Here is a 17,678-nt window from a genome sequence, read left to right as displayed (position 1 = left end):
GCCAGGATAGAGAAAGGAAGAGTCACCCTTTACCGTACGTGTCTCATTACCTTTGTCATATGATACCTACAATTCACCTTTGCTTGTCCACCACTCTTCCCTCACCTCTCACATAGCTAGATCTTTATTTTCAAAAGCTGTTCTCCTTCATACGGATTAATTTACAAATGTTTCACGACTGTTACATTCTACTCCATTCGCTTAACACAGCAATTTTCCTAATGACTATCGATAAATTTGTAGACCTTCATTTCTTACCTGTCACATCAATAGTTCTGTAGCCTTGAAAAACACTGTTAACTTAGCATTCCTCTCTCTCTCTCTCTCTCTCTCTCTCTCTCTCTCTCTCTCTCTCTCTCTCTCTCTCTCTCTCTCTCTCTCTCTCTCTCTCTCTCTCTCTCTCTCTCTCTCTCTCTCTCTCTCTCTCTCTCTCTCTCTCTCTCTCTCTCTCTCTCTCTCTCTCTCTCTCTCTCTCTCTCTCTCTCTCTCTCTCTCTCTCTCTCTCTCTCTCTCTCTCTCTCTCTCTCAAACATATATTACACTGTTCTGAATATCAACGAGCCACAATAGAAATGAAGGGCCAAGCCATCACGAGAACTTTTGAAAACACAGATCATAGTTGCAATAGTCCACGCTATGGTAGAGACTGTTACAGTTTAGGAAAGTACAGAGGAGGAACACATATTGCGCTGGGAAGAGGATGTTGAAGGGACTTGCCAGGGAGGAAAACAGGAAGGCCAAGGTGATTCATGGATGCTACACAGGAGGAGACGCTGAAAGTTGGAGTGATAGAGGAAGGAGCAGACGACAAAGGAAGGTTGAAGGTGATACATTGTGGCGATTCTTATCACGGGCCGAAAGATGAAGAAGAAGCAGATAACGAAAGGAAGGAAAGAAAAAAGATGGAAAAGTATGGAAAAGGATAGAGAAGGAAGAAAAGAAGAAAGAAAAGAATTAGGATGGAAGAAAGGGCAAGGAGGGAAGGTAAAAGAAGAAGAAAAAATAAACTAAGAAAAAAACGAAGAAAAAGTAGCCAACAAAAAAAATAATGGCATAAAAATAAATGAAAGGAAGAACAAGGAGAAAAAAAATTGAACTAATAAATACCTGAAGAAAAAAAGGACAATAGTGAGATCAATCAGAAAGAAAAACCAAGAAAACGAAGAAAAACTAAAAATTCAAGCAAACAATAAAAAGGAGACAAGAAGAGAAATAAAAACAAAGAAAAAATAAAGGCAACAAAAACAAGAAAACTTCAACAAACTTCAACATAACCAAACTAAACCGCAGCGGAATAAATATTACTATCCCGTATTGGACACACGTGACTCTGTATCCACCATCTCCACCACCATGCATTATCACCAAGCCTCAACACACACACACACACACACACACACACACACACACACACACACACACACACACACACACACACACACACACACACACACACACACACACACACACACACACACACACACACACACACACACACACACACACACACCTTTCTCTGCCTCCTCCGCCATCCCACTCACTCACTCCTCGCAGCTCAGACGCTTGTGTCCAGAACCTTTGATGGGTGAAGGGAAAGGACAAGACCCACAAAGAGTCAGTTACCCTCAGCACGAAAAATAGGAAGCATTCAGTTTTATTCTTATTTTTTTGTGGAATTCCTTGCCAGTCTCTGGTTGTGTTTGCCTTCTGCGTTTTCTTTTCGCCTCGTTTTTCGGTTTTTTTTTTTTTTTTTTTTTTTGCTGTATCTATTTGTTTGAGTGTTTTTATGATAAATTGGTATGTTTTTTTCTTTACTGTTGAGTTGGTTATACGTGGAACAATGTGGTGATTATCTGTTTATTCATCTGTTATCCATTTTGGCTCTGGGGAGTTTGTAAGTTAAGGGGCCGCCGTGGTACAGTGGAACTATGCGTGGTTTAGGGTCCGAGGGGTCTCCAAGCGCACGGGTTCGAATCCTGTCCACGGTCCGAGTGTAGGTTGGGCTTCCTCACTCAGGAGAACGGTTTCCTAGAGGGAGGTCTTTGAGATAGGAGGTACCCCAAAAAGTATCGCCTTTAGCCCATAAATTCCCGTGAAAAGCCCACATGGTATAAATAAAAAAAAAAAGGATAACACTTTTTTCTTAACTTCCTAATTATTTTTCTTTTCAAGTATTTTTTCGACCATTCGTGAGCATTTTCTTTATCTTAAAGCTGTATCGAGAGAGAGAGAGAGAGAGAGAGAGAGAGAGAGAGAGAGAGAGAGAGAGTCAGTCCATGCAATCACCAAGTTGCGAAGAGGAGGAAAGCCAAAAATAGCACGAGCACTACCAATACAAGCAACTCTGGCGCCTCCTGCAAAAGGCTGAAGGTAGTCACTTAGGGGCAAGGAGCGGATGAGGCAAACAGAGCGGCCTTTGACTTCACTCTGCTTGTGAGCCTTGTGTGGATGTCGCTCTCAGAGGCTGACAGGAGAGGATGAGACCCCTCGAATAGACCAGTCAACAAGGAGGGGAACAACGAGTGTGATACAGATTGAAGCTAACTGAATGAGAGTTATGTAAAAGTTACTCTTACTATGTGTGAAGGAAGGTTGATTTAATTAAGGTGTAGTAAGACCACTTGTAGTTAAAAAAAAAAAAAGGTGTGTCCTTAGATGTTATAACTTCTGTGATACATATTTTTTGTTGCTGTGGTACAGTGTTGTGGAACCATGCGTGCTTCGGGGTCCGAGGGGTCTCCAAGCGCACGGGTTCGAATCCTGTCCACGGTCCAAGTGTAGGTTGGGCTTCCTCACTCGGGGCAACGGTTTCCTAGCGGGTGGGCTTTGAGATAGGAGGTACCCAAAAAGTATCCCCTTTAGCCCATAAATTCCCGGGAAAAGCCCACATGGTATAAATAAAAGAAAAGAAAAATACACACTTCCTTGAAAACCTCATTACCGTTCAGTTTACTACGTGCGAGAATGTTGTGAAGTATAAAATTTCCAGCAACTATGAAAAAAAAAACCTTAAGTTTTCCTTTTGTCAGTTATACATATCACTATTCGACAATCACTGATATCATACAGACACTTGAAAACTCCAGTAATTACTAGTAGAGCCTAAGACAGTATTAGATATTAATTAAAGAGAATGTGCGTTGAGTGATTAAAAGGTAGTGAGAGAGACACGTTGGGGGAGTTAAGGAGTGAATAAATAGAGAGGTAATCCAGGATTGTATGTGGTAGAACTCTCAATAAAGACAGCGAAAAGTGAGAAACAATACAAGGAAATGCTTAGAAACATGACCCCTTGTCTTTAAGATGACTCATGAGTACATTCTTGTAATCAGAACGCGAAGGGAAATAGGGAAAGGAAAGGAACGAAGGAAAATGAACAATAAATCAGCAAGCCCCATCACCTCTGCGTCTATATAACACTTCTCTGAGTTCTGTGGTAGTGGAAGCGCCAGATGCCTTGCTGCTGAGGGAAAAACGAGAGGGAAGGGAAAGGTGAAAGGTGAGGGAACTGGCACGAGGAGACTAGTAAGGAAATGAATGAGAGGAGGAAATGGAGTGTTGTAGAAAAAATGTACGGATGGGAATAAGTGAGAGAGTGAAGATAGAGTAGCTGAAGAAGAAGGACGAGGACGAGGAGAAACTGAAAAAAGAAAGTAAGAGGACGATGAGGAAGAGGAGGAGAAGGAAAAGGAGAAGGAGGACGATAACGAGGAAGAGGAGGATTAGGAGAAGATGGTGGTGATAGAGGAAAATGATGACAAAAAGAAGGAACTATAAAAGGAAAAGGAAGAGGATTAGGAGGAAAACAAGGGAGAGGAGGAGGACAATGAAGAGAAGATAGACTGTGAATCAAGGAAAAGAAAAACTAAAACAAAAAATAAAGAAACGAAGGAAAACCCGTAGAAAAACAATGAAAATGCCAGGAAGCTAACAAAAATCAAACAAAATAAAAAAGAAAGGAAAAAAACTGCGCAAATAAAGGGAAAAAACATAGAAAATCAAAGAAGAAAAATAAATCAATGAATGTGAAAAAGTAACACCAACAAAAGCATCGGAAGGGAGAGTTAATTGAGACGAAGAAGTTGTGCTGAAAAACGATAGATTAATTCTCTTTATTTATTCATTTTTCTGTACATAACAGGGAAAAAGAACAAAAGGAAAAGTTAAAATGAGATTAAAGCTTGTAAAAACAGAAAGTGGAGATAGAGGAACATGTCAAACCACAAAATTTGGATTGCATAACAGAGGGAGGTGAGAGGGAATGAGAGGGAGTGAAAATGGAAGCGGTATTGAGAGAAAGGGGCTGACAATAAAAAAGAGAGGGAAAAATAAAAAAGTGAATGAATGAGTGATGAGAGGGAAAGTCTAGAGAGAGAAAGTATGGGATGAAACGGAAGAGAGTGAACTGTAAGAGAGTGCAAATGGGATAGAGATGAAAAAAGACGAGTTTACAAAAAATATACCGGAAAATAATAAAGGAACAGGGAAGGGGTGAGTGGTGAGAGTGAAAGACGAGAGAGAGAGAGAGAGAGAGAGAGAGAGAGAGAGAGAGAGAGAGAAGATAAGAGAGAGCGAAAAGAGAGATAACAGATGGACAGAAAGATATGGTGAGAGAGAAAAAAAATTACGTAGGAAAAAATGAAAAATGACAGAGAAATGAGAGGTGATAAACGTACCTACAGAACGCGAGAGGGAAGGGATGCATGTAAAAAATAAAAGAAGGAAGAGACAAAAGGAAACGGTAAATTAAAGGAAAGGATGAGAGAGATACCAGGGAAAAAAATGTAAGACGGTAAAGTGAAGGAAGATTAGAGAAAGAGTGGATAGAAAATGAAAAGATAGAGGGAATGAAATGAGAGGGAGAAGCAGCAAAATTTGAGGAGAAATGAGATGGAGGTATAAAAAAGGGAGAAAAAAACTGAAGATAGCTTCCAGATAGATGAGACGAAGATGAAAACAAAGTAAAGAGAAAAGAGAGAGACGAATAGATGAACTAGAAAGAGCAGGGAAGTGGAGGGGACGGGTGGAGAGGAAGAGCAAAAGGGGATGAAGAGTCAGCCAGTATTAGGAAGGGAGGGGAAGGAAGGAGGAGGGAGGTGGTGGAATGGGCAGCCGGAATATTGATCCGTTATGACCCAAACTTGAACCTGCTGACATGCTTAAGGTCTCTCTCTCTCTCTCTCTCTCTCTCTCTCTCTCTCTCTCTCTCTCTCTCTCTCTCTCTCTCTCTCTCTCTCTCTCTCTCTCTCTCTCTCTCTCTCTCTCTCTCTCTCTCTCTCTCTCTCTCTCTCTCTCTCTCTCTCTCTCTCTCTCTCTCTCTCTCTCTCTCTCTCCCCCTTTCCAGTACTTCCATTTATTTTCCATGTTCCATATCTCCTTCTTTCTCTTCATTCCTTTTAATTCTTACCTTCGTCTGATAATGTGCTCGCAAAATACGCACTTGTAAACACTGCCTACTTACATACATACATGCATAAAGGCACAAAGACAGTCAGATAAACACAAGCGTGACTATTTAATAAGGAAGACAGCTATAAATACATAAGCAGACTCTATATCATGTTGAAGGACACACTACATTCTCTCCCATAAATCTGTGTTCTAATTAATATTTCAGTGGAATTTGTAGGTTTGATGTAGATTTGAATTAGTCTGCGGTGTTTATTTATTTAGTGTGGTATACGTCGTGAATAAAGCACATTTTTCATTTTTTTTTTTTTTTTTTTTTTTTTTTTTTCTTCTGTTTTTGTCTTGTTGTTGTTGGTGGTAGTGGTGATGGTGGTCATGTTCTTCTTCTTCTTCTTCATCTTCTTCTTCTTTTTATCATTGTTTTTTGTTTTTCTTGTACTTGTTTTGTTCTTGTTTTTCCCTACCCTCTCTCTCTCCTCTTCCTCCTCCTCCTCCTCCTCCTCCTCCTCCTCCTCCTCCTCCTCCTCCTCCTCCTCCTCCTCCTCCTCCTCCTCCTCCTCCTCCTCCTCAAGTATCCCTTCTCCTTCTCCTCCTCCTCTACCTCCACCATCTCTGCCACCACCAATATTTCCTCCTCCTCCTCCTCCTCCTTCTCCTTCTCTGCCATCCTTCCTCCACGTTATCTATTCCCCATCACAGCCTTCCCAGAAATCAGAGTCGGGTATCCAGAATTTCTCCCTCACCTCTCCCAGGAAAAGAAAGAGAGAGAGGGGAAGAGGCAGACGGGAGGGATTAAGTAGTTTCAACCAGGAGCAATTTCACTCAGCAGAATCAGCACACGTCATTCCATCATACGATCAATGAGACTCCGGCACGTGTGTGTGTGTGTGTGTGTGTGTGTGCGTGTGTGTGTATCTGGGTAGGTGGGTGGGTGGTGAGCCTTCGTCTTCTTGTCCTCCTCATCCTTCTCCTATCAATGCACTATTACTCAATCTTTAAGGCTAGTCATGACGTGTATGTGCGTGTGTGTGTGTGTGTGTGTGTGTGTGTGTGTGTGTGTGTGTGTGTGTGTGTGTGTGTGTGGATATTCTTTTTTATTTGCATTGTTTCTTTTTCTGCATCTTTTTTTCATATTTTTTTCTATTGTTGTCCTGTTCCTTTATTTATGTTTCTTTTTTTCTAAACTTCATACTCATTTTTTTTTTTTTTTCATTTTTATTCCATTTTTATTTTATTTTGTGGTTTCCATGTTGTTGTTTTCTGCGGGAAAATCTTTCTTGTTGTCTGTCTTTTCTCTGATTTCCTTTTCTACATTTCCCTGATTTATGAATTATCGTAGTTGCTTCTTGTTTTCTATCTGTGTTTTATCTTTTTCCCTTTCCTTTTAGAATATCCATGTTTTTTTTTTTTATTATGTATATTCTTTCCATTTCCATGTTTATCACTCATTCTCTTATCTTTTTTTTATTATCCATTACTTTGCTTGTTTATTGCTCTTTTTATCTCCCTTTTCAAATCATTCGTTTTCATTATATTATCTTTTTTTTCTTAATTATTTTGTTTACCCTTTTATTATGTATATTTTGTCAGCTAGGTCGCCAACAGGAAGGCCAAAAACAATCAGCCTCGCCTCACTCCTTCAAGAAAACAGTTAAACAATACAGGGGAGCAGAGTCAATTGATTATCTGGTATGTGTGTGTGTGTGTGTGTGTGTGTGTGTGTGTGTGTGTGTGTGTGTGTGTGTGTGTGTGTGTGTTTATGTAAAAATCATCCCTCATCACTCGACTTATTGAATTTGAACTTTCTCATTTTCCATTTTCACTTCTTTCTTTCTCTCTCTCTCTCTCTCTCTCTCTCTCTCTCTCTCTCTCTCTCTCTCTCTCTCTCTCTCTCTCTCTCTCTCTCTCTCTCTCTCTCTCTCTCTCTCTCTCTCTCTCTCTCTCTCTCTCAAGATTACATTGTATAGATGAACTATTCTTATTTTCCTCAGACACACTTTCTCCCACCCACCCTCTCTCTCTCTCTCTCTCTCTCTCTCTCTCTCTCTCTCTCTCTCTCTCTCTCACCTGGTAAATCATCTGGGGTGAGGTGGCGGACAGGAGCAAGGAAGGAAGGTTAACAGGTGAGTGGAGAGCGGCAGGGCAACCAACACCTCTGCTTACCCACCAAGGAAGGGAAGGTGTCAGGGTGTCGAGGTGTCACGGTCCCGCCGGCCACATGAATCCGTCCATGGACTTCAGGAGATCACTCACTTCACGGTTCCTCTCGTTTTTCTTCTTTTCCTTGCGTTGTGTTTGTGGTGGTGTTTGTGTTGTTGTCTTGTTTGCTTGCATTATAAGTTTTGTTTGATATATTTTGCTGTTTGTTTTTTATCATTTGCATATCATGTTTTTTTTTCGTTTTTTTTTTCTTTTCTTTTTCTCTTTTGTGTTTTTACGCCTATTTTTCCTCTGGTTTTGTCTTTCTTTTAAGTCTTCATCGTCATCATTGTCATCATTTTCTTCTTCTTTTATTCTTCCTCTTCTCACATTCCTCCTCCTCCGTCGCCACCGCTTCCTTCTCCTCCTTCTCCTCTTCCTACTCATCCTGGTCCTCCTCCTTTTGTCTGCATGATTTTCTTTTGACGCTCTTATTATAATCAAACTGCATTAACAAGTACTACCAACGCCACCATCACTACTACTACTACTACTACTACTACTACTACTACTACTACTACTACTACTACTACTACTACTACTACTACTACTACTACCATTATCACTATCACTACCACATAACCGCTCTCATTCATTCCCGCCATAGCTATCAGTGTTATTACAACCATTACTTCTACGGCCATTACTAGCAAAATTGTGATCACTATAGATATATATATATCTCTCTCTCTCTCTCTCTCTCTCTCTCTCTCTCTCTCTCTCTCTCTCTCTCTCTTTCTGACCGGGCTGGTTACTGCGACGCAAAAGAAAGTCTCCATCCCTCTTGTCTCCTCTTATTCACCACCACTACCACCACCACCACCTTCTCCTCCTCCTCCTCCTCCTCCTCCTCCTCCTTGGCTCCATCTACAACGCAGTAAAGAGTTCCAAAAACGATATCGCCCCCCCACTCCTCTCTCTCTCCCCTCCACTCCCCTCCCATCTCCTCTCTTCTCTCTGTACGTATATTCTTTCATCTATGTTGTGTAACCTCTCATTCTTCCCTTGCTTTTTCTCCTATATCCTCCATTTCTCTCCATCTCCATCTACCATCTTTCCCTTTCCTAAATTTTTTTCTTACTGCCCTTTTCTATTTTTTTTATTTCTCTTTCCTTCCTCTTTTTTCTCTCTCTCTCTCTCTCTCTCTCTCTCTCTCTCTCTCTCTCTCTCTCTCTCTCTCTCTCTCTCTCTCTCTCTCTCTCTCTCTCTCTCTCTCTCTCTCTCTCTCTCTCTCTCTCTCTCTCTCTCTCTCTCTCTCTCTCTCTCTCTCTCTCTTCTTACCCAAACCGGCATCCTTCCGTCCCTCCCAGCTCGCTCTCTTTCTGGATTCTCAAATTCTGGTTCTATTTTTAGCCGCCAACAAGCGCCTGGCTTCTATAAATGAGGGCTTTGGGTTCTGGTATCATTTCATTTTCATTCTGATTTCGGTTACTTTTCGTCCCCATCTGAATGTCGCTCTTCCTTTCCCTTCCTCTTTCTTTTCTCCCTCTTAAAATAACTGCTGACTTCAAACTGACATGTCTGTTCGTGTTTTGATCCAAGTTCTGAGCATGTCTTTGTTCTTTTTCAGTAATGGAGTCGTGAAGGTCATTCATCTTTCCCCTTCTGTCTGTTTACCATGTGTGTGTGTGTGTGTGTGTGTGTGTGTGTGTGTGTGTGTGTGTGTGTGTGTGTGTGTGTGTGTGTGTGTGTGTGTGTACGCGCGCATCCGTATGTGTCTGTGTATGTGTAGCTTCATTTTTCCCTACGAAGGTTACGTGCTCTGCTTACTCGATGCCTTTATTGATCAAGGTGGGAATGAGCTTTGCGTGGTGGAGGTGGTGATGGTGGTCGTGGTGTTGTGGTTATCTTTAGCATGTTGGTGCTGATGGGTTGGTGAGGGGCGGGGGAGTAGCGGCGCTGGTGGTGGTGGCGGCGGCGGCGTGGAGTTTTAATGATGGTGCAAACTCTGGAAATGGTGGTTGACAATAGTGGTGTTAATCCTTTCACTGAAGCAGCAATACACACTGCACAAAATCTCTACCACTACATAACAGAAAGAAAAAAATATTTTCCAATTTTCAGCTAATATAATGCAAAGTTGATAAAAAAAAAATCATGATGCTTTGTGATTAAGGAAAGTAAATGTCAGTGAAAAAAAAGTGTTGTGATGACAGAAGAGTGAGGCAAGTGTCTTGGTGATGGCGGCGTCATCGTCTTCAGCAGCAGCAAGAACACCAGGAGACGGGCCACACCCACCAGTGTCACTCATGACGTCATTATCTACCGATGGATTACCAATGGCCAGTATTCAATAAACCCCCCAACCCTCCTGCATCCTGCCCCATCGCACCACCCTCACCCTCACCTCTCCCCTCACTTCCCCAGCAACACTCGCTCCCTGGGGTCATTCTCGTCGTGTCAAAATACCGATGACAAACAACCCGATGGCTCTCCTCCTCCCACCCCGACGCCCGCCTGACGTCATCAGACACAGCATTATTAATTCAGGGGAACCTTCACTCACTCCCTGCCGCCGCCACTGCCCGCTGCCTCTCCCCGTCCCGCAAATGCCACAGCACCGAAGCCCCAGCCTCTGCCACGCCCCGCAGCCTCCTGGGAGTGTTGCAAGTGGCGGAGCAAGGAAGAAACCTACCCGCTGTGTTATGTTGCGTGTTGTGTTGTGTTGGATTGGATGTCGTTGTTGATGTAATTGTTGCTGCTCTTGTTTCTTTGTTCTTTTTTTTCAGCTTCCTCTTCTTCCTTTTCTTCTTTTCTTTTTCATCATCAGCCATCATTATCATCATCACCATCATCATCATCATCATCATCATCTTCTTCTTCTTCTTCTTTCTTCTTCTTCTTCTTCTTTTTCTTCTTCTTCTTTAACTTCTTTAACTTCTTCTTCTTCTTCTTCTTCTTTTTTTCTTCTTTCTCTTTTCCTTCATTATAGTCTGTACTATTCTGGTAATTCTGTTTCTACAACTACCAATACCACCACCACTACCACCACCACTACCACCACCACCACCACCACCACCACCATAGTTATACCACCAAGTCGAAAATATATACAATGAAACCATGAAAGCAAATGGACTCAGCCTTTCTCTCTCTCTTTTGAGTTTAGAAATACTGGGCCGCTCACATGACGGACCAGATCGATGCGTTGGTGAGGAGCAACTCGATACCAGACACAAAAACGACAAGAACACGTGGAAATTTTTGAGATTTAGACTTTTTAAATATTTTCATGTTCGACTCTCATTTTATTTTTTTTTCGCATTAACAGGCCAGTATTGAGTTTGAATATAGTGATGTGGAGAGGAAGGGAGAGGTGTAGAAGGAAGAAAAAAAGAGAAAGATCAAAGAAGTGATATGGAGGAAGTTGATGAAGGGAGACGAACATTAATAAGAAGTAGAAGAAGAAAAGCACAGGAAGAACAAAAGAAATAGAAAAATAGAGAGAGAGAGAGAGAGAGAGAGAGAGAGAGAGAGAGAGAGAGAGAGAGAGAATGTAGACAATATATGAGACAGACATAAACGTATATGAAAATTATGTGTCTGCCTGCCAAAGAAAAAAGAAAGCAGTAACAATAATGAAGTTAAATTGAGGGAAGGTATTAATCATCTACATTTCTCTCTGCCTGTCCCAGTGATAAACTTTACATTTGTCTGAAGTTTGGACTTTATTGATTTCGATTTTGTGATGTATCTTATGTTAGAAAATAACTTTCAACTCATTTTTCTTCAATGACTAGCTCTGCATTTATCTACGAAATATAACCTTTCATTTGACTCTTTTCATTTATTTTTCTTCTTTTTTTTTTTTTTGTGTGTGTGTGTGTGTGTGTGTGTGTGTGTGTGTGTGTGTTGTTCGATTTGTCAAATACATATGTTTCAACTAATCCTTCTCAGTGACCGAACAATCATATCTCCCGCTAATTGTCTTTGATACACTTTACGATTGATAGCATTAAATTCAACTATATTCTTTTCAATCTTATGTTGTCGGAGTGATTAAGTATATTTCAACTATTCTTCCCTAATGACGCACGTAACAAAGAAACAAATGACAGTATATGACACACACAGGTATGGATACGGGAGTTTAGTGAAAGACTCCCTCGTTTTCTGTTCCTTCGCTGCACCGATCACGTGGGAAGACATATGAAGACTGAAAGAATTGATGTTATCGTTGTTATCATTCTTCGTGTCATTCTTGTTCGCTTTGCCTTTGTTGCGTTGGTGTTAACAATTTTTAATGGTTTTGTTTGCTTGTTTTTTCTTCCTAATCCTCGTCATTCTCTTCTTTACTTATTTTCCTCCTCTTCTTCATCCTCCAACGCCATTGTCACCATTACTCCCCATATCATCACAATCATCAATTTTCATTCTCGTTGGTCTAATATCCTCATCATTTTCACCTTCTGCTTCCTCTAGCCCTGTCTTCTTTATTTTTCTCCTCATCCCTTACCACCACCATCATCCGCACCATAATCACCATCACATTAACCAGTTTTAGCAAGAATATAATCAGCTCAGTGTCACGCATGAGAGATGAGACAGACGAATCACGTTTCCCGAAGCAGGTGTGCATCACTGCTTCACTCACGCCTCACTAATCATGCTGCGGGGAACGTCACGATCACCACTGGGGTCCTAACACATAAATTATTCAGATTGATTAGTTGTTTCTTTCGGTTAGTGTGTGTGTGTGTGTGTGTGTGTGTGTGTGTGTGTGTGTGTGTGTGTGTGTGTGTGTGTGTACGTATAAGGTAAGATATTAAGGATATGTGGCAAAACATTGTAATTTTTTTGGTGTGTGTAGAAAATAGTATTTATTTGTGTACTGGAAAAGGATGATCGTTTTATGTCGATATTCAAAGTACTGTCAAAACTGTTTGCACGGACATAGAGAGGAAATAAAATGTTACCGTGTTTTTTAGGCTACACAACAATTAAAGAAACCTGTGCAGAAAATGTAATCAAAGGAGAAAAGAATGATATATTAATAAGAATGTTAACGCTATACTTTATTTCATTAACTTTTAAATTATAAAAATCTGTTTCTTGTTTGCTGAATTGCATTTTTGCAGTCTTATCTCTTACTACGATCTCTCTTTTTCCACATTCCCAGACAGAAGATGACTCAGTATCCAAGGGAATCAGAGATACAAAACAGACTGGTGCTAGTGTACACGTGGCGGAGCCCTGGTGTTTGAGGGTTCGTGAAGAATAAAACAAAAAAATTAAGAGAAGCTGCAAGAAAGAGCACGCTTCATGTAATACTCTTTTAAAGTAGTGCATGTCATTCTTTTCCTACCTTGCCGACAACAATTCACAGTTAAGTTACTCACGCAATTAATTAGAGCGAGAAAAGTATGCATTTGTTTGGACGTTCTATGCTTCATCTTTTCCTTCACTCGTGTCATTTTTTTTTTTTTTCATTTGCATCTTCGACAAGCAATTTATAGATAAGGTGACCAAACAATTTTCGAAAATATAGAAATGTTCTTGGATGTATGATAAGCAAGACAACGTTCAATGTAATTCATTTTCCTCCATTCACGCTATTCTTCACCCACGTTTTCGGCAACTAATTTGGCAGATGGTAAGTTAATCGCCTAATTAATCACCAGCAGCTGGATTTAGAGTAAGTAATCATATCCATGGAAAGTTTGTTAGGTTTAATTTTCAGGTTGATTACTTATGAGGTGAGAGTGGCGTACGTTAGGTGGGGGGATGGGGGAAAGGGGGATGGAGAGCTGCTATGGGGTTGTTAAGGAGACAGGGGAATGGACTGTAGGGTATTGGAAACTGGATTGGTCGGGGATCGCTTTATTGACGTTTTTAGGCCGGCGGTTTAGGAATGTTCAGGACTCAAGGGTTTACTGTAGCGGCACGCGTCTAGAAGCTTCGGAATGTCAAGTAAGAGATATCAAGTCTTATCTCATTATCCAACATTTATCTGGTAACTTGAACACTATACCTAATTACGAATGTTGCGTAAGTGATTAATATTCGCCGGCAATTCCCTCATTGTGTTAATTATTACGTCATTTGCTGTGCGCTTCCTGGTCCGTGCTTGCGTCCGCGTATATGAAGTTTCTTTTAATTTAAAAAGCCAAGCCGTGGGCACGCAGTGGAGATAATTTATTTTTTAAACACATCATTAAAAGTTGTTTCCGTCCTCTGAAAAGTTAATGACATTCAAAACGGTACTCGTCGACACTCGTGGATTAATCAACTTTTTTGTGGCTGACTGAACGGAACGTTCCTACAAGAGAACTCCACCTGGCGGGAGGAGGAGGAGGAGGAGGAGGAGAAGGAGGAGGAGGAGACACTGAAAGAAGTGCATCAGAATGTCAGGGAGGTGAGTCAGGTTCTCATATCAGCAGGTGGAATAGCTCAGGGTGACTCATATTCTTAATCGATATCGACCTCAATGCCTCCATCACGGAGCGGCCTATCAAACCTTTCCACACATAGGTCACCACAATGTCTACTCTCAGTCTCTCCTTACCGTCACTGCTCGGGTGGTCTAGGCCGCTCGTGCCGTTTCTGCCGGCTTCAGCCTCATTGACCTTAGTGTCCCATGGCACAGAGTGGCTATGCTAACACTACTAGGTTACCGCGAGTGCCAGGTGTTTGTAGGGTGAAGTGGACACCGAGTTAACTTTTTTAACAGAAATCCATAATGTTCTCATTTTTCATTTAGACTATAAAGAGTTGTGCGTACGATAAGTTGCTTCAGTGAAATTTGATAAGATAGGCTGAGATTTTTCCTCGAAATTTTTTTTTCTTTCATTTTCCTGAAAGGGAGCAGTAAGACTGAAAAATGCGTGGTAAAATTTTTGGGTGATACCTGAGAAGGTGGACCTACGTACCTGCGGGGCCGGCGGGGTCGCCTGACGGGGGACACAGAGAGGCGGTCCCCAGGTGTCATGTCGCCTCAGAGGTCCTCGCTCATCCTAGTCGCAGAGCTGATGCTTCTCCACATGTCTTAAAGTTTCCACGAACACAAATGTCCACGGCTCTACATCATTGTCTGTTAGTCCTGCGGGGAATGTGTTTCTTCTCTTGGTTTCAGCGGTGAGACGCGTCACACTGGCCGCTGGTCAGGATGCAACATTAATCAAGGATTGAGGCAGACCGCGCCATGGCGCTGCGAGTTAGTGGTCGCGCACGCTGCGAGTTCTGTACTGTTGGACAGGACTGCGCTGCTCGCGATTGGGACGCGCGAGGACTTGCCGCGGGGAGCTGTGTTCGCTGTTCTTTCCGCGAGCACAACACAGCGCTGCTCCGCCTTGACATTTACGCGCCGCACTCCATCCATTATCTAACTAGTGTCGCAATGTATTCTGATGAAACAAACATGCATTCAAATAAATGTTTATGATGACACAGGATACACTAGTGCCTGTAGCCAGCTTCACCTGATGGGACTTTATTTACATCACAAAAAAAAAAAAAAAATCGAAGATATAGTATTGACAGGTGCCCTCCATGCGATGACCTCCCCTCCCTCCCTGTCATCCGCGGCCCCCAATCTTACCCTTTCTTCGCTCTCTTTGCCACACCTTCTCTGTGACAACAAGCCTTGGTATCTGGACTGAGAGGAATTTGTAACCTGAAGCCCCGAACGTGTGTGTGTGTGTGTGTGTGTGTGTGTGTGTGTGTGTGTGTGTGTGTGTGTGTGTTTGTAATTCACCACGGTCGTCTGCTGGTCACCCAGTCAGTCTTCACCATTCCGGAGCGAGCTCAGAGCTCATAGACCGATCTTCTGGTAGGACTGAGACCACAACACACTCCACACACCGGGAAAGCGAGGCCACAACCCCTAGAGTTACATCCCGTACCTATTTACTGCTAGGTGAACAGGGGCCACACATTAAGAGGCTTGCCCATTTGCCTCGCCGCTTTCCGGGACTCGAATCCGGACCCTCTCGATTGTGAGTCGAGCGTGCTAACCACTACACTACGCGGTGTGTGTGTGTGTGTGTGTGTGTGTGTGTGTGTGTGTGTGAGAGAGAGAGAGAGAGAGAGACACACACACACACACACACACACACACACACACACACACACACACACACACACACACACACACACACACACACACACACACACACACACACACACACACACACACACACACACACACACACACACACACACACACACACACACACACACACACACACACACACACACACACACACACACACACACACACACACACACACACACTCTCTCTCTCTCTCTCTCTCTCTCTCTCTCTCTCTCTCTCTCTCTCTCTCTCTCTCTCTCTCTCTCTCTCTCTCTCTCTCTCTCTCTCTCTCTCTCTCTCTCTCTCTCTCTCTCTCTCCGAAAAAACACACGATGCATATACGTAAACCTTTCCAAGCCTCTTAAGCTGAACAGACCTGCAGACCACACCCAGCAATACCTCGCGGCCTTTGCTCGGTATGCACGGTGAAGCCTCTATCGACGCGGCAGGGATCGGCTGGGCGGTAACAAGCGTCCCGATCACAACGCTCAACTAAATATATATTCTTCGAACGGGGAATAAATAGTGTTTGTATAGAAAAGTGCATGTAGGGTATGTTTCATCTGAATTTTATGACAGGGTAACACAGAAAGAACAAGAAAAATGACGTTAAGTTGGCAATTATTGTAAAGTGCCGTCTCCTGGCCTCCAGCACCACAACAGCACCTCTTGAGTTTGAACGTAACTTCGCTAATTGACAAAGGGTATCGATTCACTGGCAAGTCCAGCTGAGCGTCACGTCGGGGAGGTCGAAGAGTGCAGCAACCCCTCCGTCCTCTGGCAGTAGTGGTGGTGGTAAGCAGTGGGAGTACTGCTACTGCTGTTGCTCAATCCTACTTCACTTGCCTGGAGATAGATTCACACACACACACACACACACACACACACACACACACACACACACACACACACAAACGGCTGTTTAAGAGGGATGTATCAGTCCGTTACATGAAATCGATTCGTTTTGCTTCCGTCAGAATCCTTTAGATCTGCGTGCACGTAGCAAAGTTTGGGAATCTTGCTCTTGTGCCGTTTGCTTTGTACATGAGAACTAAGCAGTTGATATACGTTCCCTTCAAGCACGCACAGGTGGAAAGAATACATTGCTTTTTGTCTTTTCTTAATGTTTTTAGGGAACAGATAACAGGGAAGATTTGTTGTTGTTGTTTTTATACCCTTTGCTTGTCCCTTGAGAAGTAAAAAAAAAAAAAAAAATAGGATAAAAATAGAGATTAACTTTATGCAGCTTTTTTTATACCATGTGGGGTTTTCACGGGAATTTATGGGCTAAAGGGATACTTTTTGGGATACCTCCTATCTCAAAGCCAACCTGGAAACTGTAAATTAAAAGACAAATTACATAAACACATACAAAAAATATATTAAAATATAAAATAAGAACAAGTGAGATAGAATAAGGTAGAATATTCGTCTGTTCCTCTCTCTCCCTTCCCCTCCCCTCCACCTCCTCCTCTTCCTCCTCTTCCTCTTCCTCCTCCTCCTTCAAATACTCATTTATTAAGATTTACTTTAACGCACTTTCTTTGTTTATTTGTCTAGAAACTTCATTTTCAGTTTGTTTATTTGAAGCCTTAAGTCTGCGCCGACACCAATGTTAAGTTTGGATTCTTTCTTTACGAGGACTTGCCCACCAGAGATTCTGGAGACAATTTAATTCTCTCTCTCTCTCTCTCTCTCTCTCTCTCTCTCTCTCTCTCTCTCTCTCTCTCTCTCTCCTGGTATTGCTTTTCTGCTGTCTTACAATCAGGAGTATTGGTTGGGTATGGAATGTGTGTGTGTGTGTGTGTGTGTGTGTGTGTGTGTGTGTGTGTGTGTGTGTGTGTGTGTGTGTGTGTGTGTGTGTGTAATTCACCTCGGTTGCCCACTGGTCACCCAGCCAGTCTTCCCCATTACGGAGGAAGTTCAGAGCTCATAGACCGATCTTCGGGTAGGACTAAGACCACAACACACTCCACACACCGGGAAAGCGAGGCCACAACCCCTCGAGTTACAGCCCGTACCTATTTACTGCTAGGTG

At 42.4% G+C, this 17,678-nt stretch overlaps 1 protein-coding gene and 1 long non-coding RNA gene across 2 annotated transcripts in view; one reads left to right on the top strand and one right to left on the bottom strand.

Moving 5' to 3' along the window:
* LOC123506100 overlaps nt 1-12,774 on the top strand; it is a 312,418-nt gene extending 299,644 nt beyond the window's left edge. Inside the window, exon 5 of the long non-coding RNA XR_006675343.1 lies at nt 12,728-12,774. This is a non-coding gene — a long non-coding RNA (uncharacterized LOC123506100). The remainder of the gene's footprint in view (nt 1-12,727) is intronic.
* LOC123506097 (potassium/sodium hyperpolarization-activated cyclic nucleotide-gated channel 3-like) overlaps nt 1-17,678 on the bottom strand; it is a 927,743-nt gene that overhangs the window by 737,988 nt on the left and 172,077 nt on the right. The gene's annotated exons all lie outside the window — the stretch shown is intronic.

Source organism: Portunus trituberculatus, chromosome 19 (genome assembly GCF_017591435.1).
Source record: "Portunus trituberculatus isolate SZX2019 chromosome 19, ASM1759143v1, whole genome shotgun sequence".
NCBI classification, from domain to species: domain Eukaryota; kingdom Metazoa; phylum Arthropoda; class Malacostraca; order Decapoda; family Portunidae; genus Portunus; species Portunus trituberculatus.
The sequence above is the reverse complement of the archived record's forward strand: the minus strand, read 5'-3'. Positions and strand labels throughout refer to the sequence as shown.